We start from the raw sequence: 21,857 nt of genomic DNA on the forward strand, positions 1-21,857 counted from the left end.
AAATTTATATAAAAAATAAGAATATTAAGATAGCAAACTTTAGTTGCTTGTACATTTTACCTCAACACATTTTCCAGTGAGGCGAAAAACCAACAGCATAAGATAAGTAAAAACCATACATAAATATTTAAAAACACGAAGAAAAAAAAAACCAGACTATAAATGAAGCTGCACATATACGAATTACGAACTTATGAAGAAAATTTCCGATGTTGTTGTTGTTGCAGCATGTATAAGAAACATGCCTTATTTCTCTAACCTTTGAATGTGATCAGTTAATTGTCGTCTGGTAAAAATAATAAAATTTGTATGAAATGAAAGTAATCATTAAATTATTATTACAATTAGTCCTCGTTACATTTATTACATATTTTATAATTTCGTGGAACAAACTATTGACGGAATTCTTAAATGCTTGTTCTCAACAACAGAGGACTGAAACACGAAGTTTCGTCAAAATAATCGTAATTTACCTTCTATTTTATTGCATTTAACATCAGTGGGCGTTTTAAGCACGCGGTTTATTTTATGTTCATGCTTATGTATATTAAAACAAATTGTGAAATCAAAAAAAGGTTAATTTCACATTAAATTACATATTATTTTTGTAATAATATAATTCTATTATTTCTCAGAAATTAGAAATTTACACACTAGTGAATTTAATATTAATTCAAAGATATTGTATCTGAATTAAAATTATAGCTCAATGTAATAGGAATTAAAAGCAAATATTTTAAGTTTTTTTTATTTATTTGCAATTTTGTCAGCGGTGAAATCAACGCTTTAATTTGGTTTTGCTTTGCAAATTGAAAAAAAAAAAAAAAAAAAAAACATTACATTTTCAACAAAAACATTCTCAAACACTAAGGTTTTCAAACAAAACAGGTATAAAAATTTACTAATACGAAAGAATATAAATTAAGATAATAATATTTCGTACTTGTCTTAAAATTAAAGCTCATTGCAACTAAATATAAATATTAAAATACTTTCATTATAGATTGGCAATTCGGTCTGCTGTGTGATCAACAGCACTTAATTTTTAATTTGACTTTGCTATACAAAGAAAAAAGTCAATAATTATGAACAAAATTTCTCAAAAAATATACAAATAAAAATTAACCAATAAGAAAAACAAATAAATTTACAAACCGAGTGCGCTCAAATAAAATGCAGATAAACGAACAGTTGAAACAGTCGCGTATACAACAGAATTAATAAAGAATGCGCGTAAATATACACTTACAAATAAATATATGACTAAATAACCCGGAACAAATAAATTAAGATTTTTTCTTTCTTTCTTTTTTTGCGGTTTAAAGATGAGCAATAAAAACTATGAGTAATTCTACTCTATAACGAAGTGGGCAATCAGCCAACATAGAATCCTTTCGCTTTTACTCACGTAACTGTATGTAAAAAAATGAATAAAAATCAGTCAGGAAAAGTCTCCTTCTTTAGAGGTGGCGGTGGGGGTTTCCGGAGAAAAAAAACAGCCTAATGAGGCCACAAACAATGTTTGACTATTTACTATGACAAGCTCGTAAAATTGACCTTGAATGAGTGTAGAGCTAAAAAGTTTTATTTGTTTTTATGAAGTGCACGTACGTTAAACACACTGAACTTTGAGATGACACAGACAGATAAAAAGTTTAATATTCTATCGACAGTGTTTAAATAAATTATGTGAATACTATGAAGCTCGGTAAAAATAGCACAGGAGTACATAGTTTGTAAAATAAATAATAACCACTATGTTGCTTATTATTTCACAAAAGAAAAAATATTTTTAATAATTGGTTAACCAAATTGAAATTTAGAGGCAATTTTTTCTCTCTCCCGAGTTTTGAAAATTTATTAATATTCAGGGTTCGTTGAATTTATAGATCTTTTATTATATAATTTTGCATCCTTTGCTTATACCCTCTAAAGCAGAATTTTTATTAAATATATTCTTCATAATTTTTTTTCATTATTTTGTATTAATTAAAACTTAGAATAAGTAAAAAATATTATATTTGGCTTTTATAATTTATGATTACGTTTTACAACATGAAACACTTGTGTTTTTCTGCGTTAAAGGTAAAATCTTTCAAACAATATATATAATATTTTGAAATTTGCACTTATTTACAGTTATTTTAGAAACAGTCATTCATCACTGAAATTGTATTAATTTACAAAATCAATTTTTGATAAATACTTGAAAATGAATGAAAAAAAAAAATTCCAACTACTTTTTTTTGGATTTTATATTTAGAACAAATATAATTCGAATAATCTAACAAGACTTTTTTTAGTAACTATTAGACTGTTTTTTATAATTAAAAAATACCAAAATATATTTTCGCTTGTAATTAGAGGGTAAGAAAAAAAAATATATAAAAATGACACCGATGTCCCATCTGCGTTAAAGGGCTAAGTTTAAAGTAATTTGAAGAAAAAAATGATATTCGATATAAATTAATATTTTAGTGTAAATGTATACAGATTAGAGCTGGGCGATATTTTTTTTTTGTATTTACAAATAGGGACAAGTATATATAATTATCAACAGCGATAATACCCCCTGCTATCTTTATAACACACGCTAATATTGTGTAATTACCGGCGACGGTAATTATCGAATAGGATAATAAAGCTATATTTATCGACAAACGATACTATGGTGAGAGATCTAACTAAGTCGACAAATGTAACAGATTATTTTAATTACTCCTCGATTTTTATTCAATGTAAAAATATTATTCAATGTAAAAATAGTGTGTATAAAACAAATTGGAAAAATAACATCGTAAATAGCAATATTTTAAACGATATATCGTAAAATTAAAATTCTGAAATCACCAGGCACTAATTTATATACAATAAAATATTAATTATAAAAGAAAAGCAATTAAGTACAACAAATTATAAATAAATGGTCTGTTTATGAATGTTCGATTCTGAGTTAAATAGAAAGATTTATTGCGAGATAGACTACAAAACAAAAGAATCATTTAACTTGAATTTCGAAGTTTTTACGTATCATAAATAAAAATGGTGTAAGTAAAAAAAAATTTGTTTCTAGCTAGTTTCTGGAAAATCGAAGGTGAAAATTAATTATTATAAAAATATTTATAACTTAGATTTCATATTCGCCTAATATGACTCTATAAAAATTGTAAAAGGGGAAATTATCCACTACACTTAATCACAAAGAAAAGGCGGTAATAATTGTTATTGTAATTAAATTACCAGTTCTTTTAGAATTAAATTTATAAACAAAGCAGTGTTGCATAAGTAATAAAATTATACGTGGGTAATATGATTACTTCACTTTAAAAAAAAAAAAAATACAACAAGGAATACTAACCTTAAAAGTAGCAAATTGTATACTTTTAAAAAAATAAATATAGACAATTCTCGAAGCGTAATAGAATTTTACAAATTAAAAATTTATAGCATTATTCATACATACAATAGTAATTCAAATTTAAAAAACAATGATTTCAAGAAAAAACATAAAGATAATTTAACTAGTGAAAGAAAGAAAGCATCTTAAAAAAAAAAAAAATCCATTAAAAAATTAATAAATAACAAAGGAATATTATATTCAAATTTCGAGAAATATACATTAAAATTTATTTTCAAATATAAAAAATTTAATTTATTTCAAAGAAACTGTGTGTTTTCTTCTATTTCGAACAATAAAAAAGTTAGTAGAATTCAAGAACAGAAGGATGAAAACTTCCGGGGTTAAAGAAAACTAAAATAGCTTAGGAAATGCGGCAGTAGAGATGTTTCTTGTAATCCTTGGCAAGATATTACAACAAAGACGTTGCGCCAATATATAAAAAACTTTGTTTTAAATTTAACATTTATAAAATCGCATTTTTTATGGTGATCAGGACTGATTAAACGGCGGGGAAAAAAAATGACAAAAAAGAAGAAAAAAATATAGAAAAATAGAAAATAATTGCGTTCAAGTTATTTAACACACAAATTTGAATAATCGATTTCAATGTATCTACATTGGCAAATAAATGTATGAAACCGGCAGAATTCAACGACACAATGATAAAAACTTATTAGAAAATTGCAGTCCCTTTAATAACCGTAATTAATTAAACAGAAAAGGGTTAGAATAAAAATTAAGTGCTTAGCATACTTTAAACACATAGATATAAATAATCGATTTCAACGAGTATCTACATTTGTAATTAAATGTTTGAAACCGGCAGAATTCAAGAACATAAGGATAAAAATTTAGGTAAAAGAAAATTGCATTTCTTTTGATAACCGTAATTGATTAAACAGAAATTAATTAGAATGAAAACAAATCGCGTAAAAACGCATTTCCTAAATAGATCTGAATAATCGATTTCAACGTGTCTACATAAGTAAATAAATGCAAAAGACCAACATGTATAAATAATACAACTCACTTTAAACAGCTGGCAAAAATTAGAGAAACCAAGAGAAGTAACTTTTGGGGGATTCTCAGATGTTCCAGAAGTTTCAATATATTCGCGAAGGCGTGGAAAATAAGAAGTATCAGCCTCCCCCAAAGGTCAAAGGGCTTCCCAATCTCGAAAAATGGTCTCAAGTTACATCTGACAAATTAAAAAATTCTCCGAGATTCTTGTACATGCCTCGATTAATTAAATTTTATATTTTTTTATTACGCTTTGTAAAAAGTAATACTACATACACATCATTAAATAGAGTTTCAAATTATTCGAAAGAAAATAATCCACAACTTAGCTTTATAAAATTTTGGACTAAAAGAATGCGACCTTTCTCAGGTGACAAATGGTTAACGTGTCTGACAATAAAGACATTCCCCTTCACCATTCCCCTTTCAGAACAGAAAGCGAATGATAAATAATGCTTTTTTTGGTGGTGGCAGCTATTCAAGAGGGCAAGATCATTGTTTAGCTGTCATATAAGGATGTCACTTACATTAAGATCCACGTTATTCACCTAGAGCAGGTGAAATGTCTTTTAGTTCTTTTGGAAAAATTGCCTCAAGCATCCAACAGTTTTATTCTTTGGCTTAGAATATCTTTTTTTTACTTCTTTGCCTAAATGGGCAAACGCTGTTGGTGACGAAATGTCGAGACAGTCATTTGAAACTGATGTGCACAAACAAGACTTCGCGCATCATCAGGTCAGCTATAAACATTGCTTTTCCATAAATGAAGATTCCATCACTTAAATGCTACTTTTAACTAATCAGAAATATGTCCAAATTAGCAGTAAAATAACGCACACCTTGGAAATTAATGATGCATATTAACTGTAACTGTGTCTTGATATGCCTTGTTAAAAAACAGGAACATTACATATGACCCGTAGGTCGTGCATTGTCAAATGGCCAACAAAGCCTTTTGACATGACTAATAAAAGAGGCTCGCTTCATTATGTATTAGTAATACTTATGAATGATGTATACAGATCAAGCAATAATACAAGCAAGCAATAATCTGTGCAAAAATTTTATTTCAATAAGGTTTTTTTTTAGGAAACTTACTAATTTTAAGAAAATTTCTAAAATATACAAATACCAGAATTTTGAAACTGGCAAAACCCAATACAGCAGTCTTAAATATTTATAAAAGAACTAATGGAAGAAAAAAAAAATTTTTTTTTTAAACGACGTGCTCTGTAACAGTAAGTAACTGAACTAGATCAGCCTTCCTCAAGAGTATGGGATTGTAACTAATTCCAATAACAACCATCACATTTTTCTTATACAATATTAGTAACAAATATTGCTTTCTAAATATTAGTCGGAGTTAGCTTTTGGGCAATTAATTTTTGTTCTTTGGAAAAGAAAAGTAGAAACTTTTTTCCACTGTATTTTCTTTCACATTCGTTATTATTTGTTTAATAATTATACCTACCACTCTTGTAACTACACTCTCTTCAGTATATCTTGTAAAAACATACACAAGAAACGAATAAAAATATTTGTTTACATTAAATATTTTTATTATCTGCACTCGAATAAGTCACTATTATTACTTTCATATAGAATTGAAATGCGATCTTCATTTTTACAATTATAAATTATGTTATCGTCAACATGGTATTTTCTATTTTTTGTGACTCGTTACCTTTAAAAATGAGAAATTTAACTTTTTTCTTTTTTTGAGGAAACAATTTTAAAAATTATATATTTCCGAACAGCTTTTTGTCTTTGTTCTTTTATCTTAGCTCTAAAATAAAATAGCAAAATTTTTTTTATTTTATTTATTTATTTGTTGTTATGCATTTTTAACTGATCGGCGTTAAGTATAACAGGTAAAACAAATTTACAGAAATTTTACACCAGGAAGAGAGAAAAAAAATTCTCTTCCAGACATTTGAAATTAAGTTAAATGATTGCGAGAAGAACCTCAATGCATCGTCAAGAAAATTTTTTAAGAAATTGAAAACACATATTTGGTTTGCACTGACTAGAAAGACTGAAACTTAGCATATTCCTATATTGCCCAAAAGCAGTCAAAATGACTGGATTGTGAAAGAATAACTAATGTGTAAAGAAAATTGTTTAAAATTAATTTTTAATATTTTTTATATTATTTATTTTATATATAACAAGTTAGTAGTAAATATTAACAATAAAAAAATTATATGTTGTACAAAAAGTCACAAAATTCTAAGAAATTGAGTCATCATCATCGTTTTTCTAATTGAAATTAAAAAGCAGTCAAAATGACTTCCTTGGGCAATCTAGTGTTAAGAACTGGTTTGTTTATTTTCGTAGAAAAGTCAAGGATACCCAGTACATTTTTTTTAAAATTTGAGCTTTACTTCGTAAAGATAATAATTGCAATTTGATTTGGAAAAAGCAACGGTACTTACATTTTTGAAACATTTTAAGAGGAATGTTTTAAATTAGATTTTTCCAGCAATAACGTCATCTTTATAGACCATTTTTGGGTCTTTGTAAGGAACTCAATTCGACATATATGCTTCATTAATATCGTAAATTTGATTAGTAAGATTTTCAAATAGGCTTCGTTTTATTTTTTTTTTAAATTTGTTTCTGCATTATAAAAATACTCAATTCTCGGAAGCAATATTTTACTAAGTGCTGCGGAAATATAAAACTTATATAAAATTTCCATTTCTGCACATGAATCGTTGTTATATGGTACCAGGCCTCATAGTGGATCAAAGAGTAAAAAAAAATTAAAAAAAAAAAAAAAAACAGGACATTTTTGCAATAATATGTCAGAATACTTTTAAAAAGGAATTACTAAAGAAAGCATAATTTGCTCTTTTTTGTATAATAAAGGTAAATTTTATTACAAAGAATATACTACTTTAATTAAAAGAAAGAAGAAAAAAAAGAATATACTATTTTAATTTCAGAATTACTTAGTTAAGAACAGAAAGTTTTAGCATTTTCCGATGTAATTTTATTAGCACAGATTTCAACAACTCATAATAGTTTGAGACCAAAAAATACATTTTTATAGTACTATTGCATTAAAAAAAAAGCCGGTTTCAGTTAGTTAATATTCTCTCATACCTAATCCAACAGCCAGGACATCTATCAAAATTATCGGGTATCCATCCAAATATTTGATATTTTCAAAAATACCATATTTACGATTATAACATTCTGCATAATCATACATTTCAGGCTAGAAATGCCTGTCACAATTATATCCACGATGGAAAAAAAATAAGTTTAATAAGGTGGTTGTCATCTTGTCAACTTTGCACTTAAATTAAATTTATGTCCATAAAGTTTTTTTTTTTTTCCATTTATTTATGAAGTCTCAGATTTGAAGAGTAGGTAAGTTAAAAAAAAAAAAAAAATTGCTTTACATTTTTTTCTTTTTAAGTGAGTAGAAAATTGGAAGTAAAAGTTTTTCTAACATCCAAGAAAAAATATTGTAGGCATTTCATATGAACGCCCTTATAACGTGGCTGATAGAGATATCGTTTCAGAGTTCATGGTTTTTGAACTTGCCCCGCATGATTACACGCATTTTATGGCGTGAAAGTTTTATTCGTTCCGGCACAGCCGAGGTGTGACTTATTTATTGCAAGGTTTGACATGCCAGTTCAAAACAAATACAAAACGGTACCGACATACGATATTCTTTTTCATAGAAAAAAATTCCTGCACATTGCTTTTAAAAGCCGAATTTCAGAGTTGTTAGCGATAAAACAATAACCATGAACGTGCATTTAAGTCTGGTACTTTATACAGTTCATTCTTACTCAACTGAACATGATGACAATTTTAAAACCAGCACTTTAAGCACTTGTCGATAGCATGAAGCAGAAGCTTCAGTTTTTTTGTAGCACATAATGCTTTGATGATGGAAACATGACATGGCCGCCTGCTGGGAAGAAAGTTTTAATGAAAATATTCTTGTGGGAACTTGTTGATAATATAATCAAAATGAGTGATAGAAGTTGAGGAATTTGCTTGAACCAAGAAAAAAAGTGTCTGGTATTCCTGCGGAACGTTCGTACTGTTACAGATTATGTTCCATAAATGAATTTCTGAGGAGCCAATAGGCAGTGAATGACGCATTTGTTTTGGAATAGTCGAAGAGTAACGTATTAGAAGACTTGGCGGGCCAATTCAAAACCAATAGTACACATCACAAAACGGCATACACAATAAAGAGGAATACGAGCATACTTATAGAGCCAGAAAAGATTAAATGCAAACCCGTAACGTGACATATTTACTAGAAGACTTGGTGTGCCAATTCAAAACCTATACCACACATCATAAAACGACATAGAGATGATTTCGAGCTTACTTTTAAAGACCAAAACTAGCAGACTTTAAATCCGAACCCGCCCGAGATTGATACGATTTCCTTTTAAGCATGAGAATGCCAGAATCCGAAATTTAAAACGTCGTACAGAGATCGTAATATTTTTAAATCTGATAGTTTTTAATACTTAACTGAACCTGACGATTTATTTTAAAAAAATTTTGTTTAGTTTGAAAGTAGTATGATTTTAAGGGAAAACTTATCAAGAGCCCAAGCCCAAAGACTTCTATCAACTAATGAGCCCATCTCATCTCTAGCATGCATTAAAATGTAATGATTGGTTAAAAATAAATAATGTTAGGAACTATGAACATGAAAACCCGGTAAACAAAGCGCAGTTTATTCTAAATGGAGCAAAAATTTTGAGGAATGCCAATAATCGAACAAAAGAATCAACAAGTAGAGGGGACAAATGGACTGTTTTTTTTAAAAAGTAGCATCAAAACAATGTACATTAAAATCTTATAATTAGTTGCAATCAGTAGCATTAAAAAAACCATGAAAAAAAAAAAATCCAGTGATACCATGAAACAACGCAGTTTTTTTTAACAATATAATTTAACAAAACTTATTTTGAATGACGATAATCGAACAAACGATTCCACAAGTAGAGACGACAGATGGTCTTGTTTTCGAAGTAACTTGATTCTCGAAGCTGATGCAACATTATTATCAGACGTTAGAGGGAAAAGCATCTGTGGAATTTATTTTTGTGGAAAAACTCTTGATAAGACAATTAAACTATGATTAATTAAATAAAATTTAATGAGAATTAAAGAAAAATCGGATTGGTAAAAAGAACGGCAGCGAGTTATGACTAAGGTTTGACATCATGAGAACTACGAACAATACATATTTTCATACTTTACCTGACATTAAAAAATAATTTCAGTAGATTTATTTTTCTCATTTCGTTAAAAAAAGGGGGGTGAAGAAAACGCTTGCACTGTAGTCTAAATTAACTAACAGTATCAATACTCTTAAAGAATTAAATAAATTAAAAATATTGAAACATTTTTATTTTATAATTTAAAAGATGTCCCCGATGCCACAGTCATTTCATTTTTAATATCTATTACGTTAAACTGCACACAATAAATTAATAAAAGGTAGTATTTTGAAATAGCTATAAAAACTATTTCAATATCCCCCTAAAATATATCTGAAATATATATTTTCTTAATTAAACAATCTAATCTATCTAAACGTTCTCTCGTTTTGAAATTCTTTTATTGCTGCACAAAATGTTTCATACAGAAACATTTAAAATAAATGATATTACAATTTAATTCGCAATAAAATGTGTGTTTTTCAGTAATAAATAAAATAGTTTTAATTATTCGAAGATACAACTTGTGCAGGTTAATCTATGCAGTACGAAATAAAAAGTAAGAACTTGTAAACACCAATCTTTAAAATTTATAGCAAGCTATAAAACAGTTAAACAAAGAAATATAGACCAAGATAGGAATATTAGGAACTAATATGTAATATTTGCTTTACTTGCAGCAAACATAAAAAACCTATTTTTGTTAAAGAAATAATAATTTCCTTAAATAGATATTAAGTTTAATTTACATAATTATTATTTTAAAAACAAAACAACGAGGGCGTCTTCCATACAAAAATAATAAATAAAACTCAATAGCTCAAAATAAAACAGCGCGGAATAACTTACATGCGCAGTATTTTTTTAATGGAAATTCATTACATTTCATGGTGACTAATTATGTTTAAAAATTTTTCGAATTTCTGAAAGACAGTTGTGCGGAACATTTGCAGAGCGGATTTTTTAATGATGATTCATAACGTTTAACAATTTTTTCAATAATGTAGAAAGATCAAATTATTTACCAAATCGGAGTTGCTGTGGTCTAAAGGGGGGTGGGGAATGTATATATATGGATATAAATTATGCTTTGTTTGAGGCCATAAAATTTGCATAGCTTAAGAATTATATACAGCTCTAACATTCTAAGCAGCAGTACTAAGTGCCATCCGGAACATTATTAAAAAAAGGGGAGAGCAATAAGAGAAAAAAAGGGGTGGCAGGGAGGAACGAGATAAAGTGCAAGATAATAAATTTAATTTTGAGTTGATAAAAGAAGAGAGGAGATAAAAAAAAAAATATTAAGTTGTAAAGCAGCGATTTCTACCCCTTTCTGCTCTCCCACCATTACCAGAGTCAGCTGATGCGTCAGATGTAGCAGGTGGCAGTAGCGTAGATGACATGCCTGTCAGAATCCATCATGTCATTGTCATCGGTTCTAGTGTTATATGATTAAATCATCAATGGAAATGAAATAATTTGAAAGCCAAGTTCAACAACCGGTGTATTTAAGATATTTAAATTGTCAGTAAAATTCTTGAATCAGCTGAAGGAGAATTAAACGTTTATTAAAACTTTTTTTTTTTGTTCCTATCACCTATCTAGTGAAGAAAAAATGCATAAATAGTTTTAAAGAGAGAGGAAAAAATAACATAAATTTTTTTTTTTTTAAACTTGTGCCTTTCCTTCCATGATTTTTAAACTAATTAAAATGAAAATATGAATTCATTCATTAAAATTTCCTCTTCCTCAGATTTATTTAAAAGTAAAAAATTTTATATTACAGAAATAAGGACAATAACACTTAGAATAAACGGAATTTTGATCAGATTTTTTTTTTTTTGTGTGAGCATTTGAATAATGCAAAAGTATTTTCAATAATGCATTAAATTAATTGATATTAAATTAATTAAAAATATAATTTATTAATTAAAACATAAACAGTTTTGCAATTGAGATATAGTATGTTAAGAATTAGTTTATTCATCTAAAAGTACTTTAATACTCCGAAGACTCCAAAGATAAAATACCGTAGCTTTCTAACATTCTTTCTTGGTAGAACAGCTTTCACAAAAACTTCAAATTAATTAAAAATATTCAAATAATTATTAAATTAATTACAAATATAATTTATTAACGAAAGCATGAACATAGTCTTTAAATGGAGATATGCATATGAGAAGAAATTGGTTATTCATCTGAAAAAAAGTTAGTCAGAAGATTCTAAATAAAAAATAGCGTAGCATTCAAAGATTTTCACAAAAACTTGAATGTCAAAATTATTAACTACAGTTGCCACTATAGATTTCTGGTTAATTTAAGCCCTAAATAAACCACTTTCCGGTAATTTCAGCTTAAGGTTCTACGCACACGTGCGTAAAAAAAAAAATTATGCATTTCATTTTTTCTTATTCAAAATTGTTTAAAAATAAAAATGCGTTAAGTGGAAGGAGTATTATGTAGATAGATAAACACAAGGTAATCATAGAATAACAGGAAGCATTTGAAGTATCATTAGTAGAACACTAACTCAATCTAGTGTCATGAAATAAAGTAGTCAAACGTATTAGTAATTATTTTATTTGACATACGCGAATTAAAAAAATTCATAGAATACAATAAAAGGATTTCAAACACAAATTTCAATGTGTTTGCTAAGAGTTAGTTTGAAATTTGCAGGCAGCATTTTTTCTTTAGGAAAAAAGAAAATTTCTTTTAAAAAAAATGTACTAGTTTTAATTTTGAAAACTTGCTTTCCACTGTATAAAATAAAGGTTTATGTTATTTGGTGCACTTTAATTCAATCATCATTGAGTAATAAATCTTTTAACACCTCACTTTAATTTAAATCCTGTGAAAAAAAAATTTCTTAATTTAGATTTTTTAAAATTTAATTAAGCGGAAAAATGCATTATTTTTCTAATAATAATAATAATATGCCTGTTTCTATACATAAAATAATAAAATAGTCTGTTTTAATTGTTTTCGTCAATTACTTTGTCACTCAAATGACGGTGGGGGAAACTAGAAACTTCCATGAATCCCTTTTAAAGTAATGAAAGAAGAAAAAAAATCCTCACATCCTGCTTACAATTGTGCTTACTTAAGGCCGTTCGCTCGCTCGATCGGGAGAAAAGCAACCCCCATGTTATTCTATGGACAGTTCAGTACTGCATAAAATCGTCAATTTTCAAGATAATAACGTTCTGTTTTTTGGAAACGAAAGAAAATAAAAATATCTTTATTATCCTGTCTGGAATTAAATTAAAAAAATTTTTTACTATTTTTTAAATTCGAAAAACTCATTCCAACTTCCAACAGTTTTTATCCATAGTAGTTTTTCTCTCATCTAGTTTTTAAGAAGGGAAAATTAAGGTTAAATTCTTATCTTTCATTTAAAAAAAAAAGAATAGAATTATTTTTAAATTTGACCGAGAAAAATGGTACAAAGACATCACGAAATTTGAACTTTAAATCTAAGCTAACTGAGTTATTGTGCTGCCACCTACAATGAAGGCGTTGATTTACCTAATTATGCGAAGTGAAAAAAAAGCAACCCCCTTAGTCGGCTGGTCACTGATTGGTTTAAGGAATGGCGGTTCATTCGAAAAAAGTAGCCAAATTTTAGCCTCTCCTTACTGGTAGAATAAGTGATTTTCTTTACTTGTAGAAATTTCTTAATGTTTTGCGAATTTTATTTTGGAAAACGCTTTACGTCTTTGATCTTTCCTTCGATTCTTAAAGTTCCGGAATAAAAGATAAGAATTAATATTATGGGTATGCAATGAAATCTGGTATTATACAAATGGAAAGACACTATACTTTATTGTTATTATTTAGTCAGCAGTTAGTAACCCCTCACCGAGCCTCGATAGCGAACTAGGCAGCGCGTCCGTCTCATAATCAACCCCCTTCCCCTGAATGAATGATTCTGTATTTCTTTCATTAAAATATAGAAATCAACAAATCGGAAAATTTGCAAAAGTTTTTAATAAATTATTTTTGAGTTATCGGTAAAAAAATTTCACAAATTTAAAAACATTAACTGTGAAATTACTCTCAATAAATTTTATTTGAATTGAGTTTACAAAATATGCATTTACCCATACATTAAAAACAGGAATTCAGGGGAAAAGTTATATGAAGCTTTATTTGGAATAAATTGATTCTGCGATTTTTACAACTTTCAGGTTATTAGCAAAATACAATTTTTTTTTATTTCAAGGAATAGTAAACATTATTTTCTTCTGAAAAGTAAAAATATGTACTGTTATTAATTTTTTCATTATTCGCAATTCTTATAGCAAACTCACAAAAAAATTCAGAAAAAATATAAATTTTCTAATGGGAAATTGTGCTGATTATTTAATGGAATAATCTAATTTCGATGGAAAGAGAAATTACATTATTTAATAATTCTAAATTAAACTTTTGAAACTAGATACATGAATTTATATTCAGAAAATAACACATGATTTACCCCTTCAATAAATAATACATTTTCTTATAAATAATAAATAATACATTTGTTACCGGGGTAAAGTATAAAACACCGGCATTCCATAACATTGCATAGAATGCCAGTTTTTTTTTTTTTTTTTTTTTTGCCAAGCACGAAATATGAGAATTATTACATACTTTCCCTAGACACTATATGTAATAGCTACACATTCTATAGAATGACAAATGATATTTAGGCAAAGTAAGAAAAAAGATCCTGATAAGGCTATTCTGTAAATCACGCGCATTCCTCAATAATTTAAATGTTATTCGTAAAAAATAATGAGAGTGCCATTAAATAAATGTATTCAAGATGCGTAGAGAAAATGAAAGTTGGATAAAACAAAATTTATGCCTTGAAGAATCCATGCCATATGAAGGGAAACAAAATTTTCATATACAAATGAAGAAATTAAAATTAATCTACTTGCTCTGATATGGTAAGCTTCAAAGACGTTTGAATTACATTTCATTACACATTCGAAACGAATCATAGACATATTTTATACTTTGCAGGTTTTTCATTACATTGAATGCTTAGAAAATGGGAGAAATAAGAGTCCTTTCAGGCACTGGCTAGTTTAGGTATAACAACGCCTTGACATTCCACAGAATGTTGACTTACAAACTTTGCCGGTAACATACGTATCAAAATGGAAGAGCCGTGGTTGTTTAGGGGATAGAGTGCTCTCCTCCAAATGAGGTGATTCGATTTCGAATCCAAGTGATAGTTGGTCATACGAAATCCGCCCACGGCTCACACCGAGCGCAATGCTAATAAAAAATCAGACGGATCATGGATCCGTTAGGACTATCCATGGTAGGTTTTCGTGGTTTTCATGTCCACCTAACGCAAAGACGGGTTAGTTCTTTCAAAACGTTCTCCACGAAGGCAAATTTTCTCCCAATACTTGATTGAAGAGTTACTTTGTCTTCTGGATTGTGTTCAAAAATACAAGGCTACGGAGTTGGTAGTCATAAACTGGAAATTGGGTTGGCTGTTCAACGACAATTACTAAAAAAAAAAAAAGAAGTAAAAGAAGGGAGAAAAAAAAAATGGAAATATTGGAAACCGGTAAGAAAATCATTTCTTACTTTTAATCCATAAATATCAATATATTTTCGAACAGTTATAATAAAGATACGGGACAGTTTTTTTATCCGAAAAAAATAAATGTTGATGAATATTTTGTAATCACAAATAGTGAAATCTTATTTTATTCCTTACGATCTTAATTTTTTTTCCTGACAGTTGCCAGTTTTTTTAAAGAAAATAATAAAATATAGTAAATCATTATTGATAAGATTTCGGAAATAAATAATTTATACTAATACAATTTCCAGCTGTATACAATCTTTATGTCCCCTCCCCATGTATTCGCATCTCGCCTCCCTCGCGCGTTGACTTTATATTTTCGAAACAGCGTAAACAGTATAAAAAACGAAAACTGAAAAGAAAACAAAGAAAAGAAAAAGGAAATAAGTTAAATAATGAATATAAGAAAAACAAGAAACTGTATCCATCTCTTCCTGTTACTATGGGGTATATGCATAAAACCGGTTTTTTTCTGGCTATTCAAATGTGTAGTTGTACTAGGGAGAAGACGATCTTTCAACTAAAATGAGATGGTGGACTACTGTATGAACTAAGATGCCTCGCTTGCTTAGCTTTTATGTATAATAGAACTAAAATAAGACTTTCTGATGCATAATAAAACAACTTTTCAAAATATTAAAAAAATCAGATTGTTTTATAATAGAAGTTTAATTATATTAGTATGTATACGATTGTTATTTCATATGATAATCAACATTATTGACATGATTCACAAGCTTTTCGCTTATTGTTTTCGATTAAGGTATTCAAAAACATTATTCTTGGTTCCTAATTTTTTACCGGTCCCTCAAATCTCTAAAAGCTTTAAACTTTATTAATATATATGAGAAAACGCATGACTTCAACACTTCAAAAGTTCTAAATAATTTTCTAAGTATTCCTTGAAAAATATGAAAAAATGCATTAGTAGTGGATTGTTTCGATTATTTTGACCGATTATTGTACATACATACATAATATATGTATATATATATATATATATATATATATATATATATATATATATATATATATATATATATATATATATATATATATATATATTCGTATAATGTATTTGTTTTATCGGAATCTTCCATAAAAAATGGAACCATATCTATCAGCAACTGAAATGTCGATAAACTAATACCCCTGCTTCGTTTTCTAATAACCATTTAATTTCTAGCAAATCCTTTTTTCATACAATAACTTTAAACTACCAAGGATTGTCAAATATTTTGATAACATATTCATATTTATAAGTATTGTGAGTACATTTCTTACAATAAAGATTTTAAATTTGAAGAAATTTTAAATGAGCATGCCAAAAATATTTGTATGCCATTTACTACGCTCAACGATTTGTTTTCAATTTATACAACAGACATTCAATACTTTTACAAGTAGTGAAGAATCGACTAATATTAAGTTAATCATGATAGATTAAATTAGATTGTAAATACGTATTTTAATCAGAAATTATACAGCAAATTTTTTATAAAATCAATGTTAGACTTATTTTAATTAGTTATAACTTTTAAAGTCTTTTATCATTTCGAAGCTGATTAATCTAAAACAATAAACCAGAATTAAATGGAACTCCTGGATCCAGCATTGAAACAAACTAACCTTCGTAGCTTCTTTAAACTAATAACCGGCATTCACATTACATGGCGAAGAAAACCACAAAAATCTCCCACATTTCGCTCAACTGAAAATGGAATTCTAACCCTGATGGAATTCTAACTTCGTATCAACCAGTCACCTCTGGGCTCGAACCTGGGTCTCCAAATTGGAAAGCGTATGCCTTATCCCCTGGGCCTCCGTAGCTCTCTTTATAATTATTTTATTTAATTTTATAACCGGTGGTGAAAAGCCGACCTAGTTCTCAGTCTGCAACTATCATTCTTCAATTTAATAGTCTTGTAATTTTGAACCCAACCCAGAAGACAAGAGAACTCTTGGATCAAGCATTGGGAGAAACTAGTCTCCGTGAAAGGTGTTTTGATGGTACTAACTTACACTTGCTGTACATAGAGAGAAAAACCACGAAAACTTCTTACGGTTAGCTCAACTGCAAGGGGACTCTAACCCAGGGTCCGTCCACCACTGGATATATTTTAAAACAGTACTGCGGTTGGGGAGTCGCCAGGTGCAAAATTCATATCTACCAGCCATCGCTGAGATTCGAAATTGGTTCTCCTCATTTGGGAGGCGAGCTTTTTATCCTGAGCTACCACTGATCTTTTATAATTATATTTTATAACCATCGTTGAACGATTGACCCAGTTTTAAATTTACGACTACTAATGTTTAACTCCATAGCCTTGTAATTTGAACCAATCCAAAAGACAAGGAAACTCCTGAAGGACTTTACGAATCGACAGATTTAACGTGCATCAGTCACCATGTAAACACAGGGAATGTTCGGCCGGTTGGGGTCGAACACACAACCTTTTGGACATGAGCTCAGTGCCCGCCCAACCAGGCTATCCTGGCCCCTTTAATCATTCTGGGAATTTTTCTGATTCAATTACTTATGTATTTGTTTTTAAGAAAAATGCGTTTCTGAGTTATGTCTAAAGAATAAAGTACTCACAGCATCCCTTGTGCACACAATATATATATATATATATATATATATATATATATATATATATATATATATATATATATATATATATATATATATATATATATATATATATATATATATATATATATATATAGTATTTTTTATTACCATTTAGGATGATCATGGTTAAGGTATTTACCCAGATCCCCTGTTTTAATTATATTATTCAAAAACTTTAAAAACTAAATTCGATATAATAGCTTTAAGTGATTTATTTTTAAGAGTGAAAAGTTAAACATAATATAATTCATGTTTTTCACTCTTTGAAGCAGAATAAATTAAACTACCATTGAAAATAGTTAGCTTCTTCACAGATTCTACAATGTATTTTTAGAAAATTGGGAGTACATCCTTCTGTTTGCAGTCGCTCTCCACATACTCGCACTCCGGAACTACTCAATTACTCGTGATATTGTTCTAATTCACTTTTTTCACTACTACCCCAGTTTTTATAGTTTAATTTCTTTTGCACTAAATTTTAAATGTATTGTTCGCTGTTGTCATCGGAAATAAATGCTGCTGATAGTCTATATATAGGATATCATCACATATCGAGCAATTTATTATATATTAACACATACCGAGCAATATATTATATATTAACACATATCGAGTAATATATTAACACATACCGAGCAATATATTATATATTAACACATACCGAGCAATATATTATATATTAACACATATCGAGCAATGCATTATATATTGTGATAATATGAATTACTAGAAGGCTTTGTTTCATACTCGATTCGTTCTCCAATCCTCGCAATTGCCTGTTATTTTTAACATCCTAACGAAATTAAATACTTAATATCCCCTCAATATATATTGAGGGGATAGTATACTATTTTTTGAGGGGATATTAAGTATTTAATTTCGTTAGGATGTTATCGAATTAGGAATACTTCAGTGACCTAATCTGTCATCTTGATTAAATAATAATATAACTAAAGATGAAAAGGGACAATGACTTGATTTAAGAACTTCACTTAGATATTATCCGAGATTTTGATTTCAAATACTCTATAACGCATTTATCGGATTTTATTTAATTAAAACACTATGGCATAATAAACATGTAGTTGAGATAAATATCTTCGTTTGTTTTCAACTCTTTCATCCCTTTTCTACATCTTATACATTTTTGTAATTAAATGGATTGTAATTAAGTATCAAGAGCAGATTAGCTTGTTTTATTGTAAATGTCTACTAGTTTTAATGTTTATTAGGTGAGAGTAATTGCATTAATCATGGAATTTCTTTATGTATGTCATATATTTGGATTAAAAAGTAAATTAAGTTAGATTTTAATTTTTAAATTTTTTTACAAAATTTGAAGAAAAAAATATTAAAAATTAATTTTAATAAGTATGCTTTTCATGCTAAAGCATTGAAGCGAAAATAAAAATGATAATTTAAACAAATTATAATGTAAAATAAACTGAAAATGGTAAAATATTAATAATGAAATAAACTAATTTTATAAAAATAATATTATAAATTATGAAAGCATTAAAAAATTAAAAAAAATTACTATGGATAATCATTAAAATAATTATTTTTATTCCCTACAAGCTCATGGTTCTGATTGAGGCTGGTTTCCAAAAGCCTTCTTGGCATTTGTTTGGAGGTTGGGGGGTCGGGGGAGGTTTAGGGGTTGGGGGGTCGGGGCTTAAGAACCAGTTTTACTCTCCCCTCAACTAGAAGGAGGAGGGAGTGTTACTTCCGCGTCATTGTAAATAGTCTGAGAATAAAATAATAAAGAAAAGAGGATACCCTTTTACTACCCGCTAAACATTTTTATTTGGAAAAGTATGCATGGAATACGTAGAGTTTGTTTAAAATACATTATTATCAAAATGATAATATTATATCTAATCAAAAGAGATAAATTGAAAACTGTCGAGATCTGTACTTGGGTATTAATAAAGCATGATTTCGTTAGAGAAAATTACTTGAATGTTTCTCATCTAGTTTTTATGATATATTTTACTTCGTATAAACTGCTTTACTTATTCTTTTGCTTCGTGAAGTACTTAAATCAAACACTTTTTAACCCAACTCATCAAAAATTCTTTAATTTGTACAAAGATTTCTGTTTTATTTGAAAACTATGTAGGCTCAGTGGTTCTTACTTCTTCTGCGTTAAAATTTTTGTAATAAAAATAAGATTAAAATAATTAAAATGAAAGAAAATTTTTAATTTTCGGTTTTAAGGTTGACTACCACAATAGTGTACTCGTTTTAGTAAATAAATTTTCGGCTTTTTCCTAATGAAACGAAGCAATGAGTTATAAAAAGCGAGACTCGCTTAACAGTTTTGTTTGTTTTTTTTCATCTATTTTCATCTACAAAATTAAAGTATCTATACCTGAATGCAGAAAAGTTTATAAAATTATTAATTTAAAGTTAAAGGAAATTAATTGTACTTAATTTTGAAATGATATATTAAAATATATTTTTTACTGCTATTTTTTAAGACCCAGCAGATAATAAAATTAAGATAACTCTCATGTTAAAACATCATCCTCTAACTCGTTGTTACAAGTATTTTTGAAGAATCCAATTCAAAAGTTAGAGTAAGTATATAATTTTGTTAGCCAGGACCTCTCGGACCAGTTAGATATATAGATTTTTTTTCTTTTACTTGCTTTTTGTTTTACTCGTAAACTTATTAATGTTTACATTTGAAAGTATATGCTACCTTTTATTCATCTACTAAAGTACCACCTGTGATTGTTAAAAATTGTAGAGGTCTCTGATAAAATGCTTGTTCTTTGATTTTTGTCAATTGTAATTTAATAGTAACTATACGTTAGTTCTGTTTAAAAAATTTTAAAACAAAATTCTTGTCTTAGAATTGCAAATGATAAAGATAACTTTAACAAAAAAAATCTAGTATATCGGTTTATAACTGATAGATAACGTGTAAAAAACTAGTCTATAGTATTGTTATTACACATTGTTTTATAAAATATACGGAGCACACATTTAAGAAATTACGCTTTTTATCTTTTATATTTTATTTAAATTTGGATTTTATGAATTATTATTTTGTTTAGACATTGTAAAAATATTAATTTCACATTATGTTGTATTTTCTTTTAATCCTTAAATGACTACTGTGTTATTTTAAAGTTACTTACTTTTTTTTTCAAATAAAAAATTTTGCATACATTAAAATTAAATTTTTGAAAGTTTATAATTTAATTTTTCAGTTGTATTTTTTTAGATCTATTGAAACTTCAAGAGAATGTAGAAAAAGACATTAAGATTTATTCGTCGTGAATCATAAAAAATACAGTTTTCACATTTTTCAATAACATCAGAAATATAAAATATACCTTTGAATATACCTTTAGGATCACCATTAAATGCAAGTTAATTGTCCCCGGTTTAGTAAAACCCTTGCGCACTTTAATTCTTAAGTAAAATATGGTTTGAAATATTCGGAGATGTAATGACTATATACACGCTCTATTACATAGTTACGTGAGTGAAAGAAAATTCAAAATGATATCGAGGCTGTAATATTTATTTACTGTTGGGGATACGCAGAAAGAAGATTGAAAGACCCAAAACAATTTATACAAAATTATTGTTAGTTAGACTATTAATATTTATAATATAAATCTTTTTCTAGAGCAGAGTAATGTTTTAAGGCATTCCTAATATTAAGGAATAAAAGACAGTGTCATACATTATCTTAAATTTTATTTGATATTACCAGTATTTGGAATGATGACGAAATATGAATGGTGTAAAAATAATTAAATAAATAAGAGGAGTAACAAGGAATCACACTACCTCCGACCAATACACCAAAAATAGTGAAAAAGTAATAAATATAGTTGCGTGATCTATTTTTGGCGCACCCTTTAAATATTGAGTTTTGCCAAAAAATGTAACCCGGACTTCCATGGTCGCTCAGTATATCTCCTCCCCCTATGTCCACTAATGTCCACGCCTATTCCTCCCTTTCTCCCACCCACA

General features: G+C 28.1%; 1 protein-coding gene across 5 annotated transcripts in view; it reads right to left on the reverse strand.

Moving 5' to 3' along the window:
• The window catches only part of Utx (Utx histone demethylase), a 140,656-nt gene that overhangs the window by 37,052 nt on the left and 81,747 nt on the right, over positions 1-21,857 (reverse strand). The window contains exon 1 of one of the 5 annotated variants that reach the window (XM_043054403.3): positions 4,431-4,774. The exons of the other annotated variants lie outside the window; for them this stretch is intronic. The gene's annotated coding sequence lies outside the window, so the exon portion shown is untranslated. Of the gene's footprint in view, positions 1-4,430; positions 4,775-21,857 lie in introns of those variants that run through there. 5 annotated transcript variants of the gene reach the window in all.

This window comes from Parasteatoda tepidariorum, chromosome 11, assembly GCF_982258835.1.
Source record: "Parasteatoda tepidariorum strain Cologne lab strain chromosome 11, Ptep-v5.0, whole genome shotgun sequence".
NCBI classification, from domain to species: domain Eukaryota; kingdom Metazoa; phylum Arthropoda; class Arachnida; order Araneae; family Theridiidae; genus Parasteatoda; species Parasteatoda tepidariorum.